The 17,545-nt window shown below is 50.1% G+C and overlaps 1 protein-coding gene across 1 annotated transcript in view; it reads left to right on the top strand.

Annotated features, from left to right (window-relative positions):
* Positions 1 to 440: 440 nt before the first annotated feature.
* The window catches only part of LOC121560360 (ladinin-1), a 104,785-nt gene continuing 87,680 nt past the window's right edge, over positions 441 to 17,545 (top strand). Inside the window, exon 1 of the mRNA XM_045216846.1 lies at positions 441 to 605. The gene's annotated coding sequence lies outside the window, so the exon portion shown is untranslated. The remainder of the gene's footprint in view (positions 606 to 17,545) is intronic.

Here is a 17,545-nt window from a genome sequence, read left to right as displayed (position 1 = left end):
TTTGTACTTATCTATTTTTTACTTAACACTTATTTTTCTTAAAACTGCATTGTTGGTTAAGGGCTTGTAAGCAAGCATTTCACTGTAAGGTCTAAACCTGTTGTATTCGGCGCATGTGACAAATACAGTTTGATTTGATTTGAAACACCTGTTATCACACGCTCACACAGACACACACTGACAGACACTTCAAAGTGAGTTTTTTTCTGTAGAGAGAATTTAGAAATTGGAGAACAGCAATTCATTATGTGTGTGTGTGTTACAGTGCGGAGGAGAAACTCCAGCTGGACTTTGTGGATATGATCCGTGTTCGAGACGAGAGGAGGAGGAACAGACACGTAGAGACTCTCAGACGACAGAAAGAAGAGGAGGAGGGGAGAGAGGGAGGAGAGGAGGGGAGAGAGGGAGGAGAGGAGGGGAGAGAGGGAGGAGAGGAGGGGAGAGTGGAGCTATTGGGGGATGTGGAGGAGGGGGGGAGACAAACACCTCCAATAGACACCCCCATCCAACCCTCACCCTCAACCCCACCCTCATCCATATTTTCACCCATATCCTCAACTCCACCCATAACCACCCCTACACCTACCAACCCCTTAGAAAGACAGGTGAGAGGGAAGGAGGGTTCTAACCCCTACCATACAGGGTGTGTACCTAGTGTTAACTCTAACCCCTACCATACAGGGTGTGTACCTAGTGTTAACTCTAACCCTACCATACAGGGTGTGTACCTAGTGTTAACTATAACCCCTACCATACAGGGTGTGTACCTAGTGTTAACTCTAACCCCTACCGTACAGGGTGTGTACCTAGTGTTAACTATAACCCCTACCGTACAGGGTGTGTACCTATTGTTAACTATAACTCTAACCCCTACCATACAGGGTGTGTACCTAGTGTTAACTATAACTCTAACCCCTACCATACAGGGTGTGTACCTAGTGTTAACTCTAACCCCTACCATACAGGGTGTGTACCTAGTGTTAACTCTAACCCCTACCATACAGGGTGTGTACCTAGTGTTAACTCTAACTCTAAACCCTACCATACAGGGTGTGTACCTAGTGTTAACTCTAACCCCTACCATACAGGGTGTGTACCTAGTGTTAACTCTAACCCCTACCATACAGGGTGTGTACCTAGTGTTAACTCTAACCCTAACCCCTACCATACAGGGTGTGTACCTAGTGTTAACTCTAACCCTACCATACAGGGTGTGTACCTAGTGTTAACTATAACCCTACCATACAGGGTGTGTACCTAGTGTTAACTCTAACCCCTACCATACAGGGTGTGTACCTAGTGTTAACTATAACCCCTACCATACAGGGTGTGTACCTAGTGTTAACTATAACCCCTACCATACAGGGTGTGTACCTAGTGTTAACTATAACCCCTACCATACAGGGTGTGTACCTAGTGTTAACTATAACCCCTACCATACAGGGTGTGTACCTAGTGTTAACTATAACCCTACCATACAGGGTGTGTACCTAGTGTTAACTATAACTCTAACCCCTACCATACAGGGTGTGTACCTAGTGTTAACTCTAACCCCTACCATACAGGGTGTGTACCTAGTGTTAACTCTAACCCCTACCATACAGGGTGTGTACCTTGTGTTAACTCTAACCCTACCATACAGGGTGTGTACCTAGTGTTAACTCTAACCCTACCATACAGGGTGTGTACCTAGTGTTAACTCTAACCCCTACCATACAGGGTGTGTACCTAGTGTTAACTATAACTATAACCCTACCATACAGGGTGTGTACCTAGTGTTAACTCTAACCCTACCATACAGGGTGTGTACCTAGTGTTAACTATAACTCTAACCCCTACCATACAGGGTGTGTACCTAGTGTTAACTATAACCCCTACCATACAGGGTGTGTACCTAGTGTTAACTCTAACCCCTACCATACAGGGTGTGTACCTAGTGTTAACTATAACCCTACCATACAGGGTGTGTACCTAGTGTTAACTCTAACCCCTACCATACAGGGTGTGTACCTAGTGTTAACTATAACTCTAACCCCTACCATACAGGGTGTGTACCTAGTGTTAACTCTAACCCCTACCATACAGGGTGTGTACCTAGTGTTAACTCTAACCCCTACCATACAGGGTGTGTACCTAGTGTTAACTCTAACCCCTACCATACAGGGTGTGTACCTAGTGTTAACTATAACCCCTACCATACAGGGTGTGTACCTAGTGTTAACTCTAACCCCTACCATACAGGGTGTGTACCTAGTGTTAACTCTAACCCCTACCATACAGGGTGTGTACCTAGTGTTAACTATAACTCTAACCCTACCATACAGGGTGTGTACCTAGTGTTAACTATAACTCTAACCCCTACCATACAGGGTGTGTACCTAGTGTTAACTATAACCCCCTACCATACAGGGTGTGTACCTAGTGTTAACTCTAACCCCTACCATACAGGGTGTGTACCTAGTGTTAACTCTAACCCCTACCATACAGGGTGTGTACCTAGTGTTAACTATAACTCTAACCCTACCATACAGGGTGTGTACCTAGTGTTAACTATAACCCCCTACCATACAGGGTGTGTACCTAGTGTTAACTATAACCCTACCATACAGGGTGTGTACCTAGTGTTAACTCTAACCCCTACCATACAGGGTGTGTACCTAGTGTTAACTATAACCCCTACCATACAGGGTGTGTACCTAGTGTTAACTATAACCCCTACCATACAGGGTTTTTGCGTAGTGTTAACTATAACTCTAACTCCTACCATTTGTTAATAATCTACTCCACTAACAGATGGGACCTTTCTCCCTACCCCCTGGGGAACACTATCAGCCTCGCACACACCTACAGACTGATCCATATACGCACACACACACACACTCGCAGGAGGTCTGAGAGTTTAGACATGGTAGAACATTGCGAGGTCTCAGTGTGCCAGACTAACTGGGTGTGGTTTTGATTTGATACGATCCTGTTGGTTGTGAACTCATCATCCTCTGTTCCTTAACCTCACCCTAACCCTCTGTTCAGCAATATGAACTCAACCTCAAAGAGCTTTTATTTTGTTTGTATTGCTTAATAATGCCTTGATAAAGGCTGTTCTGTATGAATACAGTTACTGTAAGAGACTAACTAAGTGGATCAGTCTTTTTGTTCTGTATCTATGGATGCGACCCAGTCGTTCTTTCTAAATCTTCTTATCCCTTGCTAGCTAGCTAGCCAACTACGGCTAACTTACAGTCATGTCAAACAGTGCAGCCAGAATAACAGCAGCTGCGTTTGCGTTTGTTTAAACTGTTTTCTAGTGACATTTATTTGGATGCAGCCATAACAATGAGCTAATGAGGCGCGATTTCGCATAACACAATCACTTCAAACTGAACAATCACTTCAAACTGAACAATCACTTCAAACTGAACAATCACTTCAAACTGAACAATCACTTCAAACTGAACAATCACTTCAAACTGAACAATCACTTCAAACTGAACAATCACTTCAAACTGAAGCTGGAAAAATTGCAAATGAGCTGTCCTTCATTTCTTTTGACCTTTTTTTATTGACCTTTATTTGTATATATCCATAAAAATGATGCCAGCTGATTCATGATTTTGACTGGCTACGAAACGCTGCCTGCCTGTCTGTCTCGTCCAGACTGCCGACACGTTCATTATTATGGCTGGTGTCACGATCGTTTACGGAAGAAAAGGACCAAGGCGCAGCGTGATATGCATTCATATTTATTAACGACTAAACACACCACAAAACAACAAACGAAACGTGAAGTCCAAGGTAGCATACAAACAACAACACGGAACAAGATCCCACAACTGACTGGTGCCAAAAGGCTGCCTAAGTATGGTCCCCAATCAGAGACAACGAGCTACAGCTGCCTCTGATTGGGAACCAAACCGGCCAACATAGATCTACACATAATAGATATTCACCATAGAAATAAACACAACACAGAAACTACACACCCTGGCTCAACATTTAAGAGTCCCCAGAGCCAGGGCGTGACAGCTGGAGATCGAATTTGAATATTGAAACAATGTTGCAAATGTCGGAGAGACAGACAGCAAGGTTTATAAAAAATCTCTGTTGTTGAAAATGAAATGTTAGTCAAAAAGAAATGTGAGATAACGTCTAGATGCTTTTTATAGTGGAGATCAAGTTTATAAATTGCCTGGCTGGGCTGATGAGACAGTGGATTGCGCAGTCAGATGGAACAGAGTAAATAGGCATTTTAACGTCATACATTTAGCCGGTGGTAACTTGTGGAATAGACACTGGCTGGACACGTTGATAAAGCTTCGGTATGGTGTCATTTAAACATTGCCAAAGACTCCAGCCACCCTAGTCATAGAATGTTCTCTCTGCTACCGCACGGCAAGCGGTACCGGAGCGCCAAGTCTAGGTCCGAAAGGCTTCTTAACAGCTTCTACCCCCAAGCCATAAAACCGCTTAACAGCTAACCAAATGGCCACCGGACTATTTTCATTTGCATTTTTTTTACGCTGCTGCTACTCGTTGTTGATTATCTATGCATAGTCACTTTACCCCTACCTACATGTACATATTACCCAGAGCTTAATTTGTAAATCGGGAGGTCCCGGAACACATAGTGAGCGCAGGAAGGTGGGGTTATCCAGGGAGATCTGAGGTACCAGAACACATTGAGAAAAACAAAGTGTCAAACACAATGTAGCAGACAGAGTAAACAGCCAAGTAACCTACAATCTATGGTGGTGAAACGGACAGCACTCTCCAGGTATCCCATCTATCTATGGTGGTGAAACGGACAGCACTCTCCCAGTAGTCTACTATCTATGGTGGTGAAACGGACAGCCCTCTCCCAGTAGCCTACTATCTATGGTGGTGAAACGGACAGCACTCTCCCAGTAGCCTACTATCTATGGTGGTGAAACGGACAGCACTCTCCAGGTATCCCATCTATCTATGGTGGTGAAACGGACAGCACTCTCCCAGTAGCCTACTATCTATGGTGGTGAAACGGACAGCACTCTCCCAGTAGCCTACTATCTATGGTGGTGAAACGGACAGCACTCTCCAGGTATCCCATCTATCTATGGTGGTGAAACGGACAGCACTCTCCAGGTATCCCATCTATCTATGGTGGTGAAACGGACAGCACTCTCCAGGTATCCCATCTATCTATGGTGGTGAAACGGACAGCACTCTCCCAGTAGCCTACTATCTATGGTGGTGAAACGGACAGCACTCTCCAGGTATCCCATCTATCTATGGTGGTGAAACGGACAGCACTCTCCCCAGTAGTCTACTATCTATGGTGGTGAAACGGACAGCCCTCTCCCAGTAGCCTCCTATCTATGGTGGTGAAACGGACAGCACTCTCCAAGTAGCCTCCTATCTATGGTGGTGAAACGGACAGCACTCTCCAAGTAGCCTACTATCTATGGTGGTGAAACGGACAGCACTCTCCAAGTAGCCTACTATCTATGGTGGTGAAACGGACAGCACTCTCCAAGTAGCCTACTATCTATGGTGGTGAAACGGACAGCACTCTCCCAGTAGTCTACTATCTATGGTGGTGAAACGGACAGCACTCTCCCAGTAGCCTACTATCTATGGTGGTGAAACGGACAGCACTCTCCAGGTATCCCATCTATCTATGGTGGTGAAACGGACAGCCCTCTCCCAGTAGTCTACTATCTATGGTGGTGAAACGGACAGCACTCTCCCAGTAGTCTACTATCTATGGTGGTGAAACGGACAGCCCTCTCCCAGTAGCCTACTATCTATGGTGGTGAAACGGACAGCCCTCTCCCCAGTAGCCTCCCTATCTATGGTGGTGAAACGGACAGCACTCTCCCAGTAGTCTACTATCTATGGTGGTGAAACGGACAGCCCTCTCCCAGTAGCCTACTATCTATGGTGGTGAAACGGACAGCCCTCTCCCAGTAGTCTACTATCTATGGTGGTGAAACGGACAGCCCTCTCCAGGTATCCCATCTATCTATGGTGGTGAAACGGACAGCACTCTCCCAGTAGCCTACTATCTATGGTGGTGAAACGGACAGCCCTCTCCAGGTATCCCATCTATCTATGGTGGTGAAACGGACAGCACTCTCCCAGTAGCCTACTATCTATGGTGGTGAAACGGACAGCCCTCTCCAGGTATCCCATCTATCTATGGTGGTGAAACGGACAGCACTCTCCCAGTAGCCTACTATCTATGGTGGTGAAACGGACAGCCCTCTCCAGGTATCCCATCTATCTATGGTGGTGAAACGGACAGCACTCTCCCAGTAGCCTACTATCTATGGTGGTGAAACGGACAGCACTCTCCCAGTAGTCTACTATCTATGGTGGTGAAACGGACAGCCCTCTCCAGGTATCCCATCTATCTATGGTGGTGAAACGGACAGCCCTCTCCCAGTAGCCTACTATCTATGGTGGTGAAACGGACAGCCCTCTCCCAGTAGTCTACTATCTATGGTGGTGAAACGGACAGCCCTCTCCAAGTAGCCTACTATCTATGGTGGTGAAACGGACAGCACTCTCCAAGTAGCCTACTATCTATGGTGGTGAAGCGGACAGCACTCTCCCAGTAGCCTCCTATCTATGGTGGTGAAGCGGACAGCCCTCTCCAAGTAGCCTACTATCTATGGTGGTGAAACGGACAGCACTCTCCAAGTAGCCTACTATCTATGGTGGTGAAACGGACAGCACTCTCCCAGTAGTCTACTATCTATGGTGGTGAAACGGACAGCACTCTCCCAGTAGTCTACTATCTATGGTGGTGAAACGGACAGCACTCTCCAAGTAGCCTACTATCTATGGTGGTGAAACGGACAGCACTCTCCCAGTAGTCTACTATCTATGGTGGTGAAACGGACAGCACTCTCCCAGTAGCCTCCTATCTATGGTGGTGAAACGGACAGCCCTCTCCCAGTAGTCTACTATCTATGGTGGTGAAACGGACAGCCCTCTCCCAGTAGCCTCCTATCTATGGTGGTGAAACGGACAGCACTCTCCCAGTAGTCTACTATCTATGGTGGTGAAACAGACAGCACTCTCCAGGTAGTCTACTATCTATGGTGGTGAAACGGACAGCGCTCTCCCAGTAGTCTACTATCTATGGTGGTGAAACGGACAGCACTCTCCCAGTAGCCTCCTATCTATGGTGGTGAAACGGACAGCCCTCTCCTCTATGGTGGTGAAACGGACAGCACTCTCCAAGTAGCCTACTATCTATGGTGGTGAAACGGACAGCCCTCTCCCAGTAGCCTACTATCTATGGTGGTGAAACGGACAGCCCTCTCCCAGTAGCCTACTATCTATGGTGGTGAAACGGACAGCCCTCTCCCAGTAGTCTACTATCTATGGTGGTGAAACGGACAGCCCTCTCCCAGTAGTCTACTATCTATGGTGGTGAAACGGACAGCCCTCTCCCAGTAGTCTACTATCTATGGTGGTGAAACGGACAGCACTCTCCCAGTAGCCTACTATCTATGTGTCAGCTTCCTGCCTCCTGTTTGTCTCCTGGCCTCTAGAGGTCATCTGTGTTCCCCCTCTGCCTTAGTTCTTCCTCGTGTGTCCTAATTAGCTTGATCCAGGTCACCTGTGCCTTGTTTCCCCTTGTGTATTTTAGCTGTGTGTTTTCCCCTTGTTTCTCACTTGGTTAGTGAGTCCTGGCTATGTGTCTCCTGCTTTGTTCCACCATGTCTTTCCAAGTAAGGTTTTCTAAGTTATCTTTAGTTTGTTTTTCTCCCCTCGTGGAGTTATTTTGTTTTGCCTCCTGTTTTGTTAACATACCTCTTTCTGAGAAGAACTTTTGTTGGACTATTTGTGAATGGCGAAGAACCTTTGTTTTTACATTAAATCTACTGGCCTGGAGTATTGCCTTGGGTGTTTCATTTGGGTCCTACTACACCTCCTCTGTGGCTAAGTGGGTATTACCCCCAGCTCTCCACATCTGAGACCGGAGTTCTAGCACGGCTTGTGACAGAATAACCAAGTCAATCATGGACCCAGAAACACTCAGTTCCCAGGACCTGTTGGCGGTGATCACTCGACATGAGGCTTCTTTCCAGCGCCATGAAGCCGTTCTCAGCCGACAAGAGGAGCTGATGGCTAGACATTCTCAACTCCTGGCCGAAATGATGAGTTCCCTTCACCAGCTCTTTGAACGCCTCCTTGGTCCTCTCCCTTCCCCCAGGTCACCTCCCAGTGACGACAGGCCTTCTCGGTTGGCGGAGCCCCGACTACCACCTCCCAAGCCCTTTTCTGGGGATCCAAGCTCTTGCCAGGGTTTCCTCACCCAATGCTCCCTCACCTTCGAGCTCCAATCCTCAAGTTTTCCCACAGACCGTTCCAAGATTGCCTACATCATTACCCTTCTTTCAGACAAGGCGCTCGCCTGGGCCTCTGCGGTGTGGCAGTCCCAGGAGGCCTGTTGGATTCCCACGCTGCATTTGTAGAAGAGTTCAAGCGGGTGTTCGATCATCCTGTCAGTGGGCGGGAGGCTTCCAAGCGCCTACTGTCTCTCCGTCAGGGCTCCCAAGCACGGCAGATTTCGCCATTGATTTTCGGACCATAGCAGCAAGGAGCGGATGGAATGATGAAGCGCTGAGGGTCTGCTTTCAGGGGAGGGTTATCTGAGCCCCCTTCAAGATGAGTTAGCCACCCGAGAACCAGCTGGAGATCTCGAGTCCCTCATAGCCTTGGCCATCCGCCTGGACAATCGTCTAAGAGAGCGGAGAACGGCTAGCCGCCAGGTGTCTCAGTCCCAAGTTCCTCGGAGCAGCTCTGTTTCTCCTGTTTGGACTCCGTCATTCAGAGCTTCCCGGCTCTGAACTGCTCCAGGATTCCCCGGAGAGCATGCAGTTAGGCCGTTCCAGGCTTTCTCCCAATGAAAGGGAACGTCGCATGAGGGAGCGTCGGTGCCTCTACTGCGGGGTTGCCGGCCACTTCCGATCCACTTGCCCCGAGCTTTGGGAACGCCAGTCCCGCCCCAGCTACAGGAGGGCTGTGATGGGGAGAATTAGAGCTCCTCTACTAACGCTGTCCTGGCTATTCCAGCCACTCTGTCCTGGGAGGGCCACCAGCATCGGGTCCAGGCTATGATCGATTCCGGTGCCGCAGGTGATTTCCTGGATGTAACCTTGGCTAAGGAACTTAAGATCCCTACCCAACTACTTCCTCATCCCCAGGCAGTTACAGCCTTAGATGGCAGACCTCTGGAACCAGGAAAGGTTACAGAGGCGACTCAGTCCCTGCGACTTACCATCTCTCAACACCAGCAGGAGGAAACCTTCTATCTCATTGACTCTCCCGAGTATCCTATTATCCTGGGTCACCCTTGGCTATGCAGACATAATCCCCAGATCGACTGGCCTACTGGCACCATTCTAAGCTGGGGTCCCATTCTGCCAACTCACCTGCATGCTTCAGAGTCCCTCAGCCCCTAGTACCCAGTTTCAAGAGTCTGTTGACGTCTCCCTAGTCCCCAGTGTTTACCATCGGTTCAAGGCTGTGTTCAGCAAGGCCCGGGCTACTTCTTACCGCCTCATCGCACGTATGACTGTGCCATTGATCTACTCCCTGGGTGCTGCCCTCCTAGAGGTCGGATCTTTCCTTGTCCTCCCCGAGCACGCAGCTATGGACACCTACATTAAGGAGTCCTTGGCAGCCGGCCTCATCCATGCCTCTACTTCCCCGGCTGGGGCGGGCTTCTTTTGTTGAAAAGAAGGACGGGGGTCTTAGGCCTTGTATTGATTACCGGGACTCAACAAGATCACGGTTCGAATCGATATCCTCTTCCTCTCATGGCCACTGCTTTTGAGCTGCTTCAAGGGGCTTCCATTTTTTCTAAACTGGATCTCCGCAATGCTTACCATCTCGTGCGGATCCGGCAAGGTGACGAATGGAAGACGGCGTTCAACACGCCGCACGGGGCACTATGAATATCGGGTGATGCCGTTCGGGCTCACCAATGCCCCCGCAGTATTCCAAGCCCTGATTAATGATGTTCTCCGGGATATGCTTAATCTGTTCGTCTTCGTGGTACCTGGACGATATCCTCATCTTCTCGAGGTCACTGAAGGAGCATGAGGGGCATGTTGGCCGGGTTCTCCAGAGGCTCCTTGACAATCACCTCTATGTTAAACCTGAGAAGTGTGAATTTCATGTTTCTCAGACTCAGTTTCTCGGGTTTATTGTCACTCCCGGGCACCTAGAGATGGATCCCAAGAAGGTCAAGCGGTCCGCAGCTGGCCCACACCTGCCACGGTCAAGGAGGTTCAACGGTTCATTGGCTTTTCTAACTTCTATCGGAAGTTCATCAAGAATTTCAGATCAGTGGTAGCCCCCTTGACGACGCTTACCAAGGGAGGAGGGACCAAGGTTCACTGGGGTCCGGAAGCAGCAGGGGCCTTCGAGGATCTCAGCGCGCTTCACGTCTGCTCCGATTCTGGTGACTCCTGACCCAGAAAGACCTTTCGTGGTGGAGGTGGACGCCTCAGAGGTGGGGGTGGGAGCCGTCCTGTCACAGAGGGGTGAGGATGGGAGATTACACCCTTGTGCCTTCATGTCTCGCCGCCTGTCTGAGGCCGAGCGCAACTACCACGTGGGGATCTAGAGTTGCTTGCAGTAAAACTGGCCTTGGAAGAGTGGCGCCATTGGCTTGAGGGGGCTCAGCACCCGTTCCAGGTTCTCACAGACCACAAGAACCTGGAATATCTCCAACAGGCTAAGCTGGATGAACCCTCGGCAAGCACGATGGTCCCTTTTCTTTAATCGATTCCAGTTCCTCCTGTCTTACCGACCTGGCACCAAGAACGTCAAGCCGGATGCCCTGTCTCGAGCCTATTCTCCCGAGGTACAAGAGAAGCCCTTGGCATCGATTATTCCGAGGTCTAGGATCGTCGCACCTCTTCAGTGGGAACTAGAAAGAGGGGTACGAGAAGCCCTTGTCCATGAGCCCGATCCAGGCGGTGGTCCTGCCGGTCGCCTGTGCAATTCCTCTCTCTGTTCGGGCCCGCGTCTTGCAGTGGGGTCATGAGTCGCCCTTGACATGCCATCCAGGCAGTGCTCGCACACTGGAATTCCTCCGACGGCGGTTTTGGTGGCCGTCCATCAAGAAGGACGTGCAGGTCTATGTTGAGGCCTGCCCGGTGTGCAACCAGGGAAAGTCGACGCGCCAGCGACCCCAGGGACTGCTCCATCCCTTACCTATTCCTCGAAGGCCATGGTCACACCTTTCTCTGGACTTTGTTACGGGACTTCCTCCATCCCAGGGCAACACCGTCATCCTAGTGATCGTTGACCGGTTCTCTAAGGCTGCCCGGTTTATTCCCCTGCCCAAGCTGCCCTCGGCTAAGGAGACTGCTGAGCTCCTCATGAACCATGTCTTCCCGGATATTTGGCATTCCCCTGGACGTGGTCTCTGACCGAGGTCCCCAATTCTCGTCCCGGTTTTGGGGGCCTTCTGCAGGCTTATTGGGGCCACAGCCAGCCTATCGTCAGGGTTCCATCCAGAGTCTAATGGCCAAACGGAACGGATTAATCAGGATCTCGAGACCACCCTGCGGTGTATGGCGGCCAGTAATCCCACGTCTTGGGCCACCTATATCATTTGGGCTGAATATGCCCACAACACCCTCCAGTCTTCAGCCACCGGATTGTCCCCCTTCGAATGCCAGTTCGGTTACAACCCTCCATTATTTCCAGAGGAAGAGGCGCAAAGTTGGTGTTCCCTCGGCCCAGCGCTTTGTCCAACGCTGTAGGCGGACCTGGAAGAAGGCCAGGTGTATCCTCCTTCGGACCTCCCAGAGATACCAAAGTCAGGCTAATCGACACCGCCGGACGGCCCCTAGTTTCCGAGCTGGTCAGAGAGTTTGGTTGGCCACTAAGAACCTGCCCCTCCGGGTCGAATCCAAGAAGCTTTCCCAGAGATACATCGGCCCTTTCCGCATTGCTAGAAAGGTTAACCCTGTTTCGTATCGTTTGGTTCTGCCTCTCTCCCTTAGAGTTAACCCCACTTTCCATGTTTCACTCCTTAAACCTGTCTTGTCTTCTCCTTTTGCCCCCCCACGCAGACCCCCGCCACCTCCCAGGATTATTGACGGCCAGCCAGCCTACACAGTCCCGCCGGATACTGGACTCCCGGAGGGTCCAGAACTCTCTGCAGTATCTGGTGGACTGGGAGGGCTACGGGCCAGAGGAGCGCTCCTGGGTTCCAGCCAGGGACATCCTGGACCCAGGTTTGATCCGAGAGTTTCGCACCCTGAGGCCAGGGTGTTCTGGAAGGAACGTCAGGAGTCGTTCCTAGAGGAGGGGGTCCTGTCAGCTTCCTGCCTCCTGTTTGTCTCCTGGCCTCTAGAGGTCATCTGTGTTCCCCCTCTGCCTTAGTTCTTCCTCGTGTGTCCTAATTAGCTTGATCCAGGTCACCTGTGCCTTGTTTCCCCTTGTGTATTTTTAGCTGTGTGTTTTCCCTTGTTTCTCACTTGGTTAGTGAGTCCTGGCTATGTGTCTCCTGCTTTGTTCCACCGTGTCTTTCCAAGTAAGGTTTTCTAAGTTATCTTTAGTTTGTTTTTCTCCCCTCGTGGAGTTATTTTGTTTTGCCTCCTGTTTTGTTAACATACCTCTTTCTGAGAAGAACTTTTTGTTGGACTATTTGTGAATGGCGAAGAACCTTTGTTTTTACATTAAATCTACTGGCCTGGAGTATTGCCTTGGGTGTTTCATTTGGGTCCTACTACACCTCCTCTGTGGCTAAGGGGTATTACCCCCAGCTCTCCACATCTGAGACCGGAGTTCTAGCACGGCTTGTGACACTATGGTGGTGAAACGGACAGCCCTCTCCAAGTAGCCTACTATCTATGGTGGTGAAACGGACAGCCCCCTCTCCCAGTAGTCTACTATCTATGGTGGTGAAACGGACAGCACTCTCCAAGTAGCCTACTATCTATGGTGGTGAAACGGACAGCCCTCTCCAAGTAGCCTACTATCTATGGTGGTGAAACGGACAGCACTCTCCAAGTAGCCTACTATCTATGGTGGTGAAACGGACAGCACTCTCCAAGTAGCCTACTATCTATGGTGGTGAAACGGACAGCACTCTCCAAGTAGCCTACTATCTATGGTGGTGAAACGGACAGCACTCTCCAAGTAGCCTACTATCTATGGTGGTGAAACGGACAGCACTCTCCCAGTAGTCTACTATCTATGGTGGTGAAACGGACAGCACTCTCCCAGTAGTCTACTATCTATGGTGGTGAAACGGACAGCACTCTCCAAGTAGCCTACTATCTATGGTGGTGAAACGGACAGCACTCTCCCAGTAGTCTACTATCTATGGTGGTGAAACGGACAGCACTCTCCAGGTAGTCTACTATCTATGGTGGTGAAACGGACAGCGCTCTCCCAGTAGCCTACTATCTATGGTGGTGAAACGGACAGCACTCTCCAGGTAGTCTACTATCTATGGTGGTGAAACGGACAGCGCTCTCCCAGTAGTCTACTATCTATGGTGGTGAAACGGACAGCACTCTCCAAGTAGCCTACTATCTATGGTGGTGAAACGGACAGCCCTCTCCCAGTAGCCTACTATCTATGGTGGTGAAACGGACAGCCCTCTCCCAGTAGTCTACTATCTATGGTGGTGAAACGGACAGCACTCTCCCAGTAGCCTACTATCTATGGTGGTGAAACGGACAGCCCTCTCCCAGTAGTCTACTATCTATGGTGGTGAAACGGACAGCCCTCTCCCAGTAGTCTACTATCTATGGTGGTGAAACGGACAGCACTCTCCAAGGTGCTGATTCATTCACAGCATTTTAGACGTCACTGCAGTTTGCCTACATACCTGAGTATAGCTGCGGGGTTAACACAAGTCCGAATTTTTTATAGCCTAATTTTCTAGACATCAATGTACAGCAACATTTTTAGACGACACTGCAAAACAGCCGCCATATGCAAATGCACACATACTCAGCTGTGGGTCTTACAAGACCCGAATTTCAAATAATTGAAGACATCAATGTAGCAGTAGAACAAATATCACAATATTGGAATATAACATCAAATAAAATAAATCAATGTAGGCTGCAGCAGAACACGCATATGAGAATATATAGGCCTCCTGCCTATGTGATAATATGAAGCACATTCAGATTACCTTCACAGTACAGAACAAGTTTGTAAAAATAAAAATATGTTTTCAAAACCTCCCACAATGACTCTCCCCATGTCAAGTCCATTTAACTCCTGAGAGTCCATTTCTTGGTCCAAGCAATGAGCAGGCCTGTGGCTGTGACGTCTCCAAGCCATGAGCGGGCCTGTGGCTGTGACGTCTCCAAGCCATGAGCAGGCCTGTGGCTGTGACGTCTCCAAGCCATGAGCGGGCCTGTGGCTGTGACGTCTCCAAGCCATGAGCGGGCCTGTGGCTGTGACGTCTCCAAGCCATGAGCGGGCCTGTGGCTGTGACGTCTCCAAGCCATGAGCAGGCCTGTGGCTGTGACGTCTCCAAGCCATGAGCGGGCCTGTGGCTGTGACGTCTCCAAGCCAGGAGCGGGCCTGTGGCTGTGACGTCTCCAAGCCATGAGCGGGCCTGTGGCTGTGACGTCTCCAAGCCATGAGCGGGCCTGTGGCTGTGACGTCTCCAAGCCATGAGCGGGCCTGTGGCTGTAACGTCTCCAAGCCATGAGCGGGCCTGTGGCTGTGACGTCTCCAAGCCATGAGCGGGCCTGTGGCTGTGACGTCTCCAAGCCATGAGCGGGCCTGTGGCTGTGACGTCTCCAAGCCATGAGCGGGCCTGTGGCTGTGACGTCTCAAGCCAGGAGCGGGCCTGTGGCTGTGACGTCTCCAAGCCAGGAGCGGGCCTCTGGCTGTGACGTCTCCAAGCCAGGAGCGGGCCTGTGGCTGTGACGTCTCCAAGCCATGAGCAGGCCTGTGGCTGTGACGTCTCCAAGCCATGAGCGGGCCTGTGGCTGTGACGTCTCCAAGCCATGAGCGGGCCTGTGGCTGTGACGTCTCCAAGCCATGAGCGGGCCTGTGGCTGTGACGTCTCCAAGCCATGAGCGGACCTGTGGCTGTGACGTCTCCAAGCCATGAGCGGGCCTGTGGCTGTGACGTCTCCAAGCCATGAGCGGGCCTGTGGCTGTGACGTCTCCAAGCCATGAGCGGGCCTGTGGCTGTGACGTCTCCAAGCCATGAGCGGGCCTGTGGCTGTAGCGTCTCCAAGCCATGAGCGGGCCTGTGGCTGTGACGTCTCCAAGCCATGAGCGGGCCTGTGGCTGTGACGTCTCCAAGCCAGGAGCGGGCCTGTGGCTGTGACGTCTCCAAGCCAGGAGCGGGCCTGTGGCTGTGACGTCTCCAAGCCAGGAGCGGGCCTGTGGCTGTGACGTCTCCAAGCCAGGAGCGGGCCTGTGGCTGTGACGTCTCCAAGCCATGAGCGGGCCTGTGGCTGTGACGTCTCCAAGCCATGAGCGGGCCTGTGGCTGTGACATTTAGCCTCCTTCTAAAGCTGTCCTGAAGACTCTGGCTGTAGTGGCTATTTTTTCATTTTGAGTGTTCACTATAACCTGGGTGTCCTCTTTAGTGTTCACTATAACCTGGGTGTCCTCTTTAGTGTTCACTATAACCTGGGTGTCCTCTTTAGTGTTCACTATAACCTGGGTGTCCTCTTTAGTGTTCACTATAACCTGGGTGTCCTCTTTAGTGTTCACTATAACCTGGGTGTCCTCTTTAGCCTTGTCTACAAGGCTTGCTGCCACCAAATGCGCCTTGGTTTGGGCGTGTTCAAAAACCTTGTTTCTCTTTGTTGTTGTTGTTTTTTACGTCTGATGCAGAGGATGTTAACTTACTGTACATTCCACCCTTCTTTTGCTAGTTTAATCCCTACAGTCGTTTCTAGACCGAAGCGCTCTACCTTTTTACATGTTGTACAGCCCAACTCTGAATTCTACATGACATGCCAGGGGTCATACGTTTGCTTGTACTTGAACTGCAAATTGCACCTGCTCCGAGCCCTTCGTCTGTGGATGCACTGCCCCCCTCCCCCCCAGCTCCCCGTCTCCCCCAGCTCCCCGTCTCCCCCCAGCTCTCCGTCTCCCCCCAGCTCTCCGTCTCCCCCCAGCTCCCCGTCTCCCCCCAGCTCCCCGTCTCCCCCAGCTCTCCGTCTCCCCCCAGCTCTCCGTCTCCCCCCCAGCTCCCCGTCTCCCCCCAGCTCCCCGTCTCCCCCCAGCTCCCCGTCTCCTGCTGAGTCTGACTCGCTAGTCGGCCTACTAGCTAGTGGAGGTGCCGGTGGTGATGCTGAACTGACAGGATTAGTAGCGCTGCTAGCTAAGGCATCGCCATCAGGAACAGTTTTCCCCTCACTCCTCTCCTCCGGCACTGACAGTTCTCTGGCTCGTTCTGGGTTCGATTCACCATCTTTCTCTGGATTTTTGGACTTGAAAAAGGGTCATCAAACTCCATTGCCTTTTCTTATCCATTTTATATTTGGCTTTTCCCACGATTCAAATTCAGTAGGGAGAAGACTAGCCTAGGCTACCTGACGTGATTACGTAGGGACCTCTTCACTAGCTGACCATCACTACCAAGACCTGTGTCAAGATCAGTTACTTACCCCACAGGCCCACCCCATAACCTCTATGTACAAATAAGAAAGCAGGTCTGGAATCAGTGTGGCAGGATAGGATGACACAGAAGGTTCACCGTGCTTTTACATGATGGTCTTTCTGGGGGGCGGGAGAAATAACGAGGAGGCAACTTGATTTAATGCTGATCGCTTTTATTAGAATGTCTACAATGCGAACAGTTAAACAATTAAATCATGCCGCGAGAGGTGCCGGATCCGGGCAAATAGGTGCCGGAACAAACAAAGTCAAATCTCAGAGGTGCCAGATCCTGTTCTATATACAGGGGATCATGCTCAAATTAAGCACTGATATTACCTCAATTACCTTGACTAACCTGTACCCCCGCACATTGACTCAGTACCGGTAACCCCTGTATATAGCCTCGTTATTACCTGGACTAACCTGTACCCCCGCACATTGACTCAGTACCGGTAACCCCTGTATATAGCCTCGTTATTGTTATTTTATTGTTGCCCTTTTATTTTTTACTTTATTTAGTAAATATTTTTCTTAACTCTTATTTTTCTTAAAACTGCATTGTTGGTTAAGGGCTTGTAAGTAAGCATTTCACGGTAAGGTCTACACCTGTTGTATTCGGCGCATGTAAGAAATACAATTTGATTTGATTTAGAAGTTGTGCTACTGCACTGTATGTTAATACTGTTTCATATAGCTACTGCATCTATAGCTAACTGTGTGTTGTAACAGCAGCAGAATGGTTCCCATGGTAACTGTCTATATGTTGTGTTGTAACAGCAGCAGAATGGTTCCCATGGTAACTGTCTATATGTTGTGTGTTGTAACAGCAGCAGAATGGTTCCCATGGTAACTGTCTATATGTTATGTGTTGTAACAGCAGCAGAATGGTTCCCATGGTAACTGTCTATATGTTGTGTGTTGTAACAGCAGCCGAATGG

The sequence above is a fragment of the Coregonus clupeaformis genome, unplaced genomic scaffold (assembly GCF_020615455.1).
Source record: "Coregonus clupeaformis isolate EN_2021a unplaced genomic scaffold, ASM2061545v1 scaf0822, whole genome shotgun sequence".
In the NCBI taxonomy this organism is placed as follows: Eukaryota; Metazoa; Chordata; class Actinopteri; order Salmoniformes; family Salmonidae; genus Coregonus; species Coregonus clupeaformis.
The sequence above is the reverse complement of the archived record's forward strand: the minus strand, read 5'-3'. Positions and strand labels throughout refer to the sequence as shown.